Genomic DNA, 16,087 nt, shown 5'->3' with positions numbered 1-16,087 from the left:
TTCATGTTCCGTTTCTCTCTAAGTTAAAACACTGGGAAGACTTCCTCCCAGAGTGCATTTCAGTGCACTTCAACCATGCTAAATCACACGCACTCGGGGATCATGTGCTGTTTTTGCTCAGACTTTGTAAATTCCGTATCAAACTGCTGCAGAGTCACAGTGTTGTGACTACACCGTGACTGTCGCCGCTCACCCCGCCCACTGAGATATCAATGCTGATAGAAAAAGGAGACGGAGAGAGCAGACATGTTTTCGCCGTTCCACTTCTTTCTTCAGACACAGCCAGGGGACTTGGGAGGAGGGATGATGGTAGCTTCAACCTGCCCTCACAGCACAATTGGGCTGCCTGCCATGAGCCCCATGATTTATGATGCCGTCAAAATGTACACAGTTTTTTCTGTTGCTTCACCAAGGGTCACCGTGTTGTCTTAGATGCCTCTATCTCCCGGTGTGCTGCTATGCTCTCACTTCCAAAAAAGAACAACTAATCTCCAGCAGTCAGTGTCCATTTATCTGCTGTCTCTGAATATAATGTTAAAATGCTAATGCTGCATTTTAATATTCTTTTTCATTCCCCGATGCTGTGATAGAATTTATTCTCTGCCATTGTTGCAGTAAAGGAGGTGTATCTTCAACGCTATATGCCTACATAGTCTTCAGATGTTAGCACCAATTACCGGGGAAACCTGCAGAGCTGCATATATACATAGTAGAGACTATTAAGCTTTGAATATCACCTTAAATTGTGAACTGCAAAATTTATGCCTCTACATATGCATGAAGCTATGCTACTCTGTAGAGAGGAGAGGAGAAAGGACTTCCACACACCTTGCAAAATTCCGGGAGCAGCCGAATTATCATCATTTGAGGGGAAACTTGTTCCTGCCAATTCTGAAAGAATGATTGTGACACAACAAATGCTGATCCATAACTCCAACCCCCTCTGGAGTCATAGCACCACAAGTTCATCTGCAGCAGCGCTCCAACAGGAAGCAGGATTTCTCCCCGTCAAAGGACATGGCTCAGCTTGGCTGATTAGCTACGCTCGCTGAGCGTGCCCGAACGGCAAGGCCCGCCGTCAAAGTGGTGGAAAGGATTCAGTTTCAGGAGGGGAGGGGTGGGGTAAGGGGTGTGCGGGGCGGTGGGCTGGGGGTGGAGGGGTTGCCGATGCAAAAATGCAAAAGCTGAGGTTGCATGCTAATAAACAAGAGCGCCACAGTGTCATGCAAATGTGAACTCCCCTTGGCAATTTCACTGCATGTTTGATACAGTCCTTGTGTGCCACTTTCCCTCACTATTGTTAAGGTGGCCTGAAGTACGGTTTCAAATTCTGCTTTTTAGTTTCCGCGGAGCATGAGGTCCTCAAATCCAGGTCCAAATGCCATTCAAAATCCTTTTCAAATGCTTCACTGTGATTTATTTAACGGCATAACTGAATTGCCTCAAAGTGCCAGCCCCCTTTAAGACTGGCACTCCTGGTGTGCTTTAGTTGCAGAGAGACTGTGAAAACTTCTGAGAAGCAGAGTCAAGCATTTTTGATGCTTTTATATTTGCTTTTCAGTAAACACAACAATTGGGACCAGATGATTTGCCTCAGTGAATGACTCATCTCACAAGAAAAGTCACATCTTTGCAATACGTCTTTGTTAGAATATAAATATATGGCAGTAAAGAGTTCATGATCTGGGATAAATTAGTATTTTGGCCCTCTGAGCTGCAGAGAAGCCTTTAAAATATTCCTATTGACTAATCTGCTGATCAGCATTAGGTGTGGCTGCTATTCTGTCAGCAAAGAATTATGTTGATTATTGCACAATGTCAGAAAATCTTCACCGAGGTGGAGGGGGTAGTTGCAGAAACAGTTATTGCTCTGCTTTCCTCTGCATAACACCAATCTCTACTCAGTGGAGAGCAATCAGAATATTTTGGTGTGGGAATTGAAAAGAGATGGCTAAAGACAGATCATAATCCCCCGCTTTGCGAGTTTTTCTCTTAGGGAAAAATTGCAACACTAATAATTTCCTGCCAAAGCTGAAAAGGGTATTTTGGAAACTGGAAAAGGTCATCTCATTATTGGGAATTACCAGAGGAAGCTATGTCGTCATGTTCAGTATGTACACATAGAGGCCAAACACCAGAGCAAAGACCTTATCAGTTTCCCAAATTAGTAATATGTGCAAAGAGGAAACAGCACTAAGTCTGTCTCTGTGTTAGCATTCAGGTTCACACTTTAATTGGCTTCAGTGAATGCTTAGGTGCCCATGCCAGTGTCCTATTAAAACATGTTAACCACTTTATATATGGAGGCACTGTACCATACTATAAGTTAAATGAAACACTAACAACTCCTTGGTCATTAGAAAAAGTGGATAATTTGGAAGTTGCTAAACAAAATACCATAATTTAAACTTTGCCTCAGCACTGCTCATCTGTTTGATTTTAACATGATGTTACACACAACCAGAAACTATGCGCAATGTAAACAATATGAAAGGCGGAGGGGGAGAAATATGTTGTGTTGAAAATATTTTTAATTCTTGTTTATATATTGTAAACAGCAAAGCTTACGTTGTCCTTTCATGGTTACTTCTTTGGCTTTGTTGAACAACTGAAGGTAATGTAGCATGTTGAATGGGAGGAAGATAGAAGCTGTTGGCCATATTGGGACAAAAATACAGTCAACAGTTTCATAACTTTACAATATTTTCCCAATATCTTTGGGCTGCTATTCAAATGTATTTTGACTAAAACAGCAGTTCCTCTTGTAGCCACTTCTTGTAGCTACCACATTTTCTGCACTATAAGGCGCACCTAAAATCCTTTAATTTTCTCAAAAATCGACAGTGCACCTTATAATCTGGTGCATCTTATGTATGAATTCTGGTTGTGCTTACTGACCTCAAATGGATTTTATGTGGTACACGGTGTTCAAAAATTTGTCAAAAAATGTTTTAGTACGACTTAAGCTACGAAGGCGCACCGCTTGATGGATTGTCGGAGCATTACGGCTACCGTAGTCAGGAGCCTCGCAGAGTAATCTGGGTCCAAAACTCTGTCCATTTCAGGTCCCAAAGTCAAACACTGCGGCATCAGTTACTTCCGGCGCCCCCCGTGTGCGGCAGCCTGTTACAGCAGCTCTGCTCATTCCGAGTTTCTTTCTTTCTTATCTTTTCTTCTCGTAATTTTTCTATAACTAACGTATTAGTAATTAGACTCTGCAACCATGTTCTACCGTTTTGTGCTAGTTCTGGTCGTTTTTCTTAGTTTTTTTCTACTTTTTTGACCCGTGTGTGGGGACCCAGAGCAGGGATCCTTTGTTTACAGTAAGGATCAGCTGTTAGCGCTGCGTCCCACAGCAGTACTGCCGGCGGACAGACCCGACATTCCCTGCGAGCTGAGGAGGAAAAGACGGGGGTGTCGTGCTGGGAAGGAGCGCCGTCGCCCGAGAAGGAGACGTTATCGACCATCTCTTCCTTCTGTAATTATTGGAAATGTACGGTCTTTGCACAATAAATTGGATGAGCTCACGTCGCTAACCTGGTCACAGAGGGAGTACCGGCAATGTAGCATCATGATGCCCTACGGAGTCGTGGCTAACACCGCTAACTCCGGACACGAGTGTGACACTACCGGGATTCCAGCTGCTTCGAGCGGACAGGACAAGAGACAGCGGTAAGAGGAAAGGAGGGGGACTGGCAGTGTTTGTGAATGACAGATGGTGTAACCCTGGGCACATCACTGTAAAAGAACAACTCTGCAGCAGAGACATTGAGCTGTTAGCCGTTAGCATGCGTCCGTACTACCTGCCCCGGGAATTCTCGCATGTTATCGCGATAACAGCGTATGTCCCCCCCTCGGCCAACACGGATGCAGCCTGTGACACTCTCCACTCAGTGGTCAGCAGACTGCAAACACAATCTCCGAGAGCCCTCCTCATAATATCAGGGGACTTTAATCATGCCTCACTGGACTCCACACTGCCCACCTTCACCCAGTATGTGACCTGCCCAACCAGAGACAATAAAACACTGGACTTACTGTATGCCAATGCTGAAGAGGCATACAGTTCATCACCTCTCCCTCCCCTGGGCAGATCTGATCACAACCTGGTGCACCTTGTCCCTGTGTATGAGCCCTTAGTGCGCAGGGAGCCACCAGCCACCCGCACAGTACAGAGATGGTCGGAGGAGAGCGAGGAGGCTCTTAAGGATTGTTTTGAGTCGACTGTGTGGGAGGTGATCTGTGACGACCACGGAGAGGACATCGACAGCCTTACTACATGCATTACGGACTATATTAATTTCTGTGTGGATAACACCTAGGGCTGCCACGATTAGTCGACTAGTCACGATTACGTCGACTATCAAAATAATCGTTTGTGGCAGCCCTAATAACACCGTACCTACCAGGACTGTACGGTGTTTCTCCAACAACAAACCTTGGATTACCCCGGAAATTAAAGCTGTCCTCAAGCAGAAGAGGAGGGCCTTCAAATCCAAAGACAAAGAGGAGTTGAAAAGGGTGCAGAGAGAGTTGAGGGGACTGATAAGGAATGGGAAGGATAGCTACAGGCAGAAGATGGAGAACCAGCTTCAGCAAAATAACGTTGGTGAAGTCTGGAGAGGCCTCAGAACCATCTCGGGCCACAAACATCAGAACTCTCTGCCTGGGAGGGATGTGAGGTGGGCAAATGAACTGAATCATTTCTTCAACAGATTTGATTCAGCCATGAGGCAGTCTCCAACATCGGCTGCAGACTCAACCACCCCCACTGCTGCTGTTCCACCTCTGACACCTCAGACACTTCACACCTCCTCTATTCACCCTGCTCACTCCTCCCCACCCCCAACAACAGCATCCAATACACAATCAACACAAGGCTCCAGCCTGTCTCTCTCAACCACCCAGGTTAGGAGGGAACTGAGGAGGATTAATGGCAAGAAGGCAGCGGGTCCAGATGGCATCAGCTCGAGGGTCGTCAGGTCCTGCGCGGACCAACTGTGTGGTGTGATGGAGCACCTCTTAAACCTGAGCCTGAGGCTGGGAAGAGTCCCACAGCTCTGGAAAACCTCCTGTGTTGTACCAGTGCCAAAGACTTCACGCCCCAAGGACCTCAACAGCTACAGGCCGGTGGCTCTGACATCCCACCTGATGAAGACCCTGGAGCGGCTGGTCCTGGCTCAGCTTCGGCGCCTTGTGAGCTCATCAATGGACCCACTTCAGTTTGCCTACCAGCCTGGCATTGGAGCGGATGATGCCGTCATTCACCTCCTACATCGCTCCCTCGCTCACCTGGAGACCACTGGAAGCACTGTGAGAATCATGTTCTTTGATTTCTCCAGTGCCTTCAACACTATTCTTCCCTCGGTTCTGAAGGACAAGCTGGAGAACTCAGGAGTGGACCATCACCTCACTACCTGGATTTTGGACTACCTCACCGACCGACCACAGTATGTGAGGACTCAGGGCTGTGTGTCGGACAGGGTCGTCTGCAGTACGGGGGCCCCACAGGGAACGGTTCTGGCTCCGTTCCTCTTCACCATCTACACTGCAGACTTCTCCCACAACTCCACCCAGTGCTTCCTGCAGAAGTTCTCTGATGACTCTGCTATAGTCGGCCTCATCACTGATGGGGACGACAAGGAGTACAGAGGACTGACTCAGGACTTTGTGGACTGGTGCCAGCTGAACTACCTCCAGATCAATGCCAGTAAAACCAAGGAGCTGGTGGTAGACTTCCGCAGGCACAAACATCCTCCACTGCAACCACTGAACATCCAAGGTATGGACATTGAGACTGTGGACAGCTACAGGTACCTTGGTGTTCATCTGAACAACAAACTGGACTGGACTCATAACTCAGACGCCCTCTACAGGAAAGGGCAGAGCAGGCTGTCCCTGCTGCGGAGACTCAGGTCGTTTGGAGTGGAGGGCCCACTCCTGAAGACCTTCTATGACTCTGTGGTGGCCTCAGCCATCTTTTATGGTGTGGTCTGCTGGGGCGGCAGCATCTCTTCTGGGGACAGGAAGAGACTGAACAGGCTGATCCGAAGGGCCAGCTCTGTTCTAGGATGCCCTCTGGACCCAGTGGAGGTTGTGAGTGACAGGAGAATGGTGGCTAAGCTGTCATCCCTGCTGGACAACATCTCCCACCCCATGCATGAGACTGTGACAGCACTGAGCAGCTCCTTCAGTGGGAGACTGCAGCACCCACGGTGTGGGACGGAGAGATTTCGCAGGTCTTTCGTCCCCACTGCTGTCAGACTCCACAACAAAGACTTTAACTGATCATACACACACATCCACAAATGTGCAATAACACAAATGTGCAATAATCTTTCTGGCACCGTTGTATTTTTCACTCTGTTGTATATAGCATTTGTATTCTATTTTTATCCTATTGTATATTTTATTCTATTTTATTCTACTGTATATAGTATTCTATTTTTATTCTATTCTGTACAGTTGTGTACTGTATTTATTCTTATTTTATTTTATTCTAAGTGTCCTTCATAACTTTTGCACTGTCCACTTCCTGCTGTGACAAAACAAATTTCCCACGTGTGGGACTAATAAAGGTTATCTTATCTTATCTTATCACTGAGAGTAAAAAACCATCTAAATTTCTTTCATCTTTAATAAAATTACCAGTGTTGCTGCTTTACCAGGTGTAACAATTATGTTTAACATCCAGGCATCCATGAAAACAGAATTTATTAAATTTAACAGAGAAGTTAGCAGGAAGTTAGCTCGCTAGTTCGCATCTAAACATGATATAGCATGTTCTGACTGAGAGATTTCTGAAAATTTAAAACGTACAGCTCTGCTATCACTTCCAACATAAATGAAGACAGAAAACTAAACAGCAGTGACATTTGTAGGGTTACTGAAGTTGGGCTAGGTGGTATATAATGATGTGCTATGTGATCGCTAGCGGCACAGCTATGTTAGCATAACACAAACACAGTGAAGCTGGAAGATGAACGCTAACTTTTTTCCACTCGATAAAAGTTAACGTGAGGGTTCCCGATGGTTATGGACAAATGCAATCGCATGGCAGGATGCTGTAAATGGACCAAACTTCAGTCAGGAGAACAACTGAGATAATCCATCCACAATACGAGGTTAGTCATTAATATACTGCAACAACATGGCAATAGAGCAGCTGTGAGAGAATTCAACATTAATGAGTCAATGGTACGGAAGTGGAGGAAGCAAGAAGAATGAGAAGAGTAAAATTTGACTTGTTTTACTGTTTTGTTTCGCTGGTGCGCCTTATGGTCCGAAAAATACGGTACTTCCAAAACTTAGTACCCACAGACTTCCATGTTAAGAGCTGAATTAAATCTGTTCGCAGTCAGGTACTATTCATCTTTATGGCTAATTTCCCCTTTTAATAGCAACTGTATAGGGGTATTCTATTCATATGTGTATGATTATATCCATATTACTGTAGGATCCTTACCTTGAGGCAACTGTTGTTACAAATAAAATTGAATTGAACTGAACATAAAGTTGATATTAAGGCTTAAAATTGACATTGTTGGTGCCAATTTTTTCAGATTCGAACAAAAACGACACAACAACATCAACACATCAGGCGATGATGAGCTGGTCTTGATGTTTCTAAACCAGAAAAGGAAAAAACTGAAATTCTGGGTCCATCGCAACCATTTTCATACATATTTCAGGACGTCCGTGGGACAGTTTGAGCTCTAATTGGCAGAGTTGGTGCCACATCTGTGGAGGAAGAGAAATCATTTTTAGAGAACTGATTTACTTGGAGCAGTGTCTAACTGTGTGTCTGAGGTAAAATAGTATTATTTTATGAAAAAATTATTGCATGTGTAGAAGCCTTTAGGCAATGCAGGTATTGGCCACTTTATCCGATGGCTGTAGCTTATTGCTCATATTCAACAAGGTGCTGAAAATTTTCCTCAGACACCTTGGTCCATATTGATAAAATCACACAGTTACTGCAGATTTGTCAGCTGTACATTCATGATATGAATCGCCTGTTCCACTGCATACCAAAGGGTGCACTATTGGATCGCAATCTGGCGATATTTCAGTAGTGTGAACTCATCCTCATGTTCAAAAACAGTTTGACATGATCTGAGCTTTGTGACATGTCACATTATTCTCCTGGAATCAGCTGTCAGATGATGTTACACTGTGGTCCCAAAGACATGGACATAGTCAGCAGTAACACTCGGGTACTTTGTGGCATTTAAAAGAGCTTTGTTGGTATTAAAAGGTTCAAATTGTAGACATAGACCCATAATTTCTTATAATACTGACCATCCAAATGCTGCAACAGAATTCGAGACTCATTAGACCTGGCAACATCTTTCCAAACTTCTCTTGTCCAGTTATGGTCAACCAGTGCAAACTGTAGCCTGTGGCCTCAGTATGGAGTGGCATCCAGTGTGGTCTAATGCCGCTGAAGCTCATGTGTTTTCAGAAATACTCTTCTGCATATCCTGATTGCAACGAATGGTTGCTTGACTGAATGTTCCCCTCCAAGGAAGCTGGCCATTCTCCTCTGACCTGTGACTTCAACAAGACGTTGTCTCCCAAGAATTCACTGGATATTTTGTCTTTTTCTGACCATTCTTTGTAAACCCTGGAGATGTTTGTGCGGGGAAATCCCAGTAGATTAGGAGATTCTGAAATACTCAGACCAACACCAACAAACAAGTCACATTAACCGGCACTTAAATCACCTTTCTCCACCATTCTGATGCTCCAGTTTGGTCATCTTGACTGTATCTGAACATATCTATGTGATTGGCTGATTCTAACTAGTTAACTAGTCTATAATTTTGACTAACTAGTCTACTAAGATCACCGCTTCTGTCGCCCATAATAGCATTCCCTCTTCATAACTCTGCATTTAACAGGTGTGCACTGGATTGCTCGTGAAATAATTTTTTTTATATGTGAAAGAGTTCTCCTTTCAGAAGTTACACAGTTTTGCTTTGAGCAATATTCAGGGAGTCAAAAGCTTTTAAAAACATCTCTTTATCATTTGGATGTTTTGCTGACCACAGTTTATCTCTGGAAGTTTTTGAAACCTTTAACACTGACTATTTCCCTGCAACCAAATGTTATCAGCAGAGTGTCATTATTGCTATAGTACACTCTGTCCTCTCCCAGATCAGCTCTATTGCAGAATTCGAAATGAAGGGATACACACTATGTATGAGCTCTTAATTGCACTCTATGGAGAGTTATGCACAGCTCCTCACAGCAGTTCTCCTTATCCTGTCGCATGTACTAAAGATAATGCCCCGTGTTCCACAGTCATTAGAGGAGCAGAGAGACATTCTGAGTGTGAACAGCCCTCTGACATTTAGCTCAGGCCTAATTTTCAGCTCTGCATTGGCTAGAAAAGGTGGGCTGAATGTTTGAAAAAATTCTTTCGGTGGTTTTTGAGAGAGAAAAGAATACTTTGTGACTTCATTTTGAGCCGCTTTGGTTTATCCCGCCTTAATCGACCATTTAGTGCAGCGTTCGCCTTCTCGGTGCTTGCAAAATTAAAGCATTTCCACCTTGCCTGTCCGATTAGCCTACCTCACATTTTTTTCATACTCAGGAGCACTTCCACAGAAAGGCAGCTTGGTCAGCAGTCAAAGTAAATGTGCATCATGAAGGCGTGTCAAACTGATATTAAGGTCAAACCCCTAAGCACTACAGAAAACAATCTGCCATGCAGTGGAAAACTTGTGACCATCAGCTGTTTTAAGTGTGATTCACTCGAAACAATGCACCGATTCAAGAAATGCCCCTAAAGATAATTTTTGCAACGTACTGTATATGTGCTGTAAACAAGCCTGGACCCGAGTTGCTTCCTTGTGTTAAGTGTCTCTTTATCTCAGCTGAAAATGACAGAAGAAATACGGTCGACTTCAGGCCGAGTTCCAGTTTTTTGCAGGAGACACAGCATTATTTGCGACATAGTGAATATTTATACCACGGAGTCCTTCAAGTTGGAAGATCCAAACATTATGCTGTTTTTTTATTTCTCTCTGGAGTTGGGAAACTGTGTTGATAAAAACTTATCTTAGCCCCACAGAACAACATGGTATCTGATATTCTTTAAAGAAGACTATGATATCTGTGATACGAGGTGCTTGGGCGCCTGACTCCTCTGTGCTCCCTTGTTCACTTTCCTGTAGCGTATCGATCTTTTTCTGGGATTGTTTATAGGACTCTGTGTGTCTAAAAGGAGACCTATTGATTTCCTTTTCTAGGGTTCTGCCACAGCAGAGCTCAAAGTCTCACCCTTAAAATAAAAATTAAAAAAGCATAATAAAATTAGTCAGCTTAATCATACATAATGAGCCCCCAAAGTGAATAAAACACATTTATGATAGCAATCTCTAACATGTGTAAAACTCTTCTTTGTTTTCTTATGAAAGTCATTTGTGGACTGAACTTTTTTCCGCTCTGATAGCCATCACTGTTCATGCTAACTAACTAGGTCCCAGGTCTTCTTTTCTTCTTTTAGTTCAGAGAAACTTTCATTGCTGCTCTGCTAATGTAGATTTCATCACTTAAACACACAAACACGAGGTAACAAACTCAGTGGGAGGGAAGTGAGAAGCTGAGCCTGTGCTGTAATGTTGGAAATTGTTAATTACGAGCCTATTTTAGCCTCTAAACTACACATCTCTTTAAAAGAGATTACACCAGGATTTGGTAGAATCACATCATATTTTCTAGTTTACTTAACTTACATAAGGTTTGCATCTTTAGTTAAACCTAAAATGTCTTATTCTTGTTTTCACACTGCTTATATTTTTTGAGTTCAAATGAGGAGTTCAAATTTACCTCTACCAAGGATATCATGTTTTTGGCATCATTTGCATGTATGTCTTTATCCCTCAGCCATAAAGGGCTGATTGGCTTATTGTCGTCATCCTGCCTGGCAGGCGGACTCAGCTCAACAACAAAGCAGCGTAAGCGTTTCAAATGGGTATCAAAGGTGTATCTCCTAAATATTTCAGACATGTCTGAATCACAGTAACCTCAACCTCAAGGTCAAGGTCAGAGGTCAAGTTTTCTGAAAGTCTTGTGAATGCAATAACTCAAGAAAGAAGTCACCTAGGATTTTGAAATTGATACCATAGGTGCATCTACTAAAAAGCTTAGTTTGAATCTCATTTACCTTGACCTCAAGGTCAGAGGTCAATTTTTCTGAAAAGCTTGTGAATGCGATAACTTGAGAACAAGGCGAAATAGGATTTTGAAATTGATACTGTAGGTGTATACTAGGGGGCTGAGGGGTACCACTGCCCGCACCAGTATCTTCTATCTGTAACATGATAGAAAAATACATTTTGAATTCATTCTGATTAAAACTTGGGATGTACAGGGTGGGCCATTTATATGGATACATTGTAATAAAATGGGAATGGTTGGTGATATTAAAGTCCTGTTTGTGGCACATTAGTATATGTGAGGGGGCAAACTCCTCAAGATGGGTGGTGACCATGGTGGCCATTTAGAAGTCGGCCATCTTGGATACAACTTTTGTTTTTTCAATAGGAAGAGGGACATGTGACACATCAAACTTATTGGTAATGTCACAAGAAAAACAATGGTGTGCTTGGTTTCAACGTAACTTTATTCTTTCATGAGTTATTTACAAGTTTCTGACCACTTATAAAATGTGTTCAATGTGTTGGATTGTCAATGCAACCCTCTTCTCCCACTCTTCACACACTGATAGCAACACTGCAGGAGAAATGCCAGCACAGGCATCCAGTATCCGTAGTTTCAGGTGCTGCACATCTCGTATCTTCACACCATAGACAATTGCCTTCAGATGACCCCAAAGATAAAAGTCTAAGGGGGTCAGATCGGGAGACCTTGGGGGCCATTCAACTGGCCCACGACAACCAATCCACTCTCCAGGAAACTGTTCATCTAGGAATGCTCGGACCTGGCACCCATAATGTGGTGGTGCACCATCTTGCTGGAAAAACTCAGGGAACGTGCCAGCCTCAGTGCATAAAGAGGGAAACACATCATCATGTAGCAATTTCAAATATCCAGTGGCCTTGAGGTTTCCATTGATGAAGAATGGACCCACTATCGTTGTACCCCATATACCACACCAAACCATCACTTTTGTTGTTCCAACAGTCTTGGAGGGATCCATCCAATGTGGGTTAGTGTCAGACCAATAGCGGTGGTTTTGTTTGTTAACTTCACCATTCACATAAAAGTTTGCCTCATCACTGAACAAAATCTTCTGCGTGAACTGAGGGTTCCAATTTTTGTTTTGCCCATTCTGCAAATTCTGTGCGCCGATCTGGGTCATCCTCGTTGAGATGCTGCAGTAGCTGGAGTTTGTAAGGGTGCCATTTGTGAGTAGCTAATATCCGCCGAAGGGATGTTCGACTAATGCCACTCTCCAGTGACATGCGGCGAGTGCTACGCTGTGGGCTCTTGCTGAATGAAGCTAGGACAGCCACTGACGTTTCTTCATTAGTGACAGTTTTCTTGCGTCCACATTTTGGCAAATCCAACACTGAACCAGTTTCACGAAACTTAGCAAGCAGTTTGCTAACTGTAGCATGGGAGATGGGTGGTCTCGCAGGGTGTCTTGCATTGAAATCTGCTGCAATGACCCGGTTACTGCATTCACCAGATATCAACACAATTTCGATCCGCTCCTCACGTGTTAACCTCTTCGACATGTCAATGGCTGTGAACAAAGAGAAACTTGTAAATAACTCATGAAAGAATAAAGTTACGTTGAAACCAAGCACACCATTGTTTTTCTTGTGACATTACCAATAAGTTTGATGTGTCACATGGCCCTCTTCCTATTGAAAAAACAAAAGTTGTATCCAAGAGGGCCGACTTCTAAATGGCCGCCATGGTCACCACCCATCTTGAGGAGTTTGCCCCCTCACATATACTAATGTGCCACAAACAGGACTTTAATATCACCAACCATTCCCATTTTATTACGGTGTATCCATATAAATGGCCCACCCTGTATACCAGTTTTTAAATTGTGTTGATAGGCCACGTAAAACCAGAGTCACGATAAACAATATGTACACGTGTTTTTTCCTCAATAGTTTCGTCACGTTTACTGTCTAAGGACAGCGTTAGCAAGCACTCTCTGCTTATGACCAAAAAATTAAAAAAAAAAAACAAAACAAAAAAACAGCCCGTTCATGTTGGTAGAAAAATGCACCATGTCGACCAATCAAAAAATGATATGGCAACATGACATTTGGTTGTTTAGGAAGAGGGGGAAGTTTTACGAGTGACAGCGAGAGGGAGAGAGAGAGAGAGAAAGAAAGACAGCAGAAAGAGAGAGAGAGAGCGAGTTTTGAGATGTGAGAGATTTGTGACGTTTAGCGTGTTTGTATTGTGTAGTTCATGTGTTGTCTTGTGTAGTTAGTGTGTAGTGTTGTGGATAGTTTTGTGTTGTGTGTCAGAACAATGAGGCGACTGCTGTCTCCAGGTAGAAACAGGAGTGATACACCTGCTGCTGTCAGACCTGCAGGTATCAGGCTGTGATATTCTCCTTTATAGTGGACAGAAATTATTTTTTTGGAGTGGCACAAATAATTTGTGTGGCATCTTATTGAATGCAGAACAGCTGATTGTTCTGTAAATAGTTTGAAATGGTTATTTTTTTAAAAAAGGGTAAAAGGTAAATGGCTGAAAATAACTTTGTTGTTTGCAAAACTTGTGCATATGATTTTAAAATTGACAATTTATATTTGCATTTAAAGTTATGAAATATGATTCATTAAACATGTTTGTGGTTGTTACAGTAAAAAATATAACTTTTTCTACTTGGATTTTATGTTTTTTGTCAGATTTTAGATCAATTGTGTTAATACAGTATGTCAAAATGAAAACATAACTGTAAATTCAGACACGTGAGGTTGTGCTGAAAAGGATGATACCAAACAAGGCAAAATAAATAGTTTTTAAAGGTGAAATGTGGAGGGAAAATCAAAAGTAGTCAAAAACGGCCAATTATAACCTGGACCCCAGAGGGTTAAACATTTTTTTTAAAGTAACACAATAGTTACTTTTCAAGTAATTAATTACTTTTAGAATCTTGTAACTCAATTACTAACTCAGTTACTTTTTTTGAAGAAGTAACTAGTAACTATAATTAATTACTTTTTCAAAGTAACTTGCCCAACACTGGGTTTGAGTGCCTTAGTGCATAAGAATAAATGAGAAATGGGTTTTGTTTTTACACACTTATAATAAAGGTAAAAAAATAAAAAAAAAACCACTCTTCAAAGAAGTTATATGCATATTTTATTTTCTCCTTTCTAAAATAACTGACTCTGCTCATCTTAAACTGTAATTAAAGCTGGTGAAGCCAGAAGGAAGAAGGATAGCAAGTGGGACATCTTTGGCAACATGATTTTTTAGAAGAGACCAACATGGCAGAGAGTAGGCCTGCACACGTTGGCACTATCTCCATGTCAAAAGTCACAAAGCATAAATAATGTTCATTTGTAATAGTTTAAAACCACATGTGCAGATATTTATTTAGTTACATTCAAACTCTAAAAGCTTGCAGATTTGGTGGAACTCCCTTGTTTTCTGTCTCAAGCCAAGCATCCATCTTTGATTTGAAGTGTAAAGCATTAACAGTCCAAACAGGAGGCAAAGTACTTGAGGTAACCTCTTGAGACAATCCACGAAAACCTCCCTCAGAAATGACGTCAGTAGACGCTGGATCAAGGTGGAGAGGATGTGGAACGTTAAACGTTAGTGTCAAAAGCCTTTTTAAAAGCAAACAAAACATTATAGGAGATGATCAGTTATTAAACAGCGTCCACAGTAACCATGTTTATACTTAAAAAAAAAAAACCCAGCTTGAAACAAACTACAAGGAAGATTTAAAAAAAAAATGAAAGAGTGATTTAATACTGTTTTTCCTGTTTAGCTGTTATCCATCCACTTGAGTCCAGTAACTGAGGGAGGCTAAATCATTTATTGCTGGAGATGAACAAAGTCAACTGTGATTTGGAGCATTCCCACATCCTCTTCGCGTTGGTAATTGGACAAATCCTCCCTGGTGGCTGCCTCCCGCTCCTCCTGGTGGAAACCCTGAAGTGCTTTACAAAAAATAAAAGATATAAAAGAGGAGTAATTACTATACAGTCGCTGTCTACTTTTGTGTTGAACTCGTGTTTATATTAATCTCTTTGTCTAACTCTTCATAACACACCTGCAAATACAAAGTAAACTTGTATATAACTGAGGCCTTGTAGTACAAGGGTACACATTCCTGTCGCATCTGGTTTGTAGAACTGAACAATGAACAAGCAGAGCACAAGTTTATGACACACTCAAAAGCTACGGCAAAAAAAGGCTTGCAAAGACAATAAAAAACACCACAGTGTGACAGTGAAGCTAACAGTTAGTAACTGGAAAATCCCCAGGTTTAATGCTATAAACAGCAATTAACCACAACTCCTCAGACAAAAAGAACAAGAAAAAGGAAATACTTTATTTACCCCATATTTGGAAAATTCAACTGTTGAGATGATAATATAAATATCCTAAAGAGTTACTGCATATAATAGGAAAGATTTCCTGTATCTGCCCTTGTTCAGTGCTCTGCTGCGTGTTTAGGCAGTATTAAAGAAGAGAGTCAGGACTGGCCACAGGTTGAGGATAACGTCTCCTCTACCACAGCTTCAAAGATGTCCATTTTGCAACCAATCACAGAGCCAGCCTTCCTAATCAGTGCATTCAGTCTGTCTGTGTCACCGGCTCTGATGTCACTCCCTCAGCAGACCATAGCAAAGTACACTATGTTTGCCACAAGTGAGCAATGGAAAATCTCCATTTTGCTGCAGAATAGGTGAACAGAACTGGAGACAGCACAGTCCCCTGTGAAAGCCCATCACCAAATCAGAAAAGCACTGAATTTTTTAGATTTTAATCTGCTAAGATGCTTAAATTACCCCCACTCTCTCCACTCCCTCCTCCCCAACCAGTCGACTAACTGGATACAATATTGAAGCCATATTGATCCAATGACTGATCCCAGGTTTGATCTTCAGTCCTCAGTCATGCC

The sequence above is a fragment of the Pelmatolapia mariae genome, linkage group LG9 (genome assembly GCF_036321145.2).
Source record: "Pelmatolapia mariae isolate MD_Pm_ZW linkage group LG9, Pm_UMD_F_2, whole genome shotgun sequence".
Classification (NCBI taxonomy): Eukaryota; Metazoa; Chordata; class Actinopteri; order Cichliformes; family Cichlidae; genus Pelmatolapia; species Pelmatolapia mariae.
The sequence above is the reverse complement of the archived record's forward strand: the minus strand, read 5'-3'. Positions refer to the sequence as shown.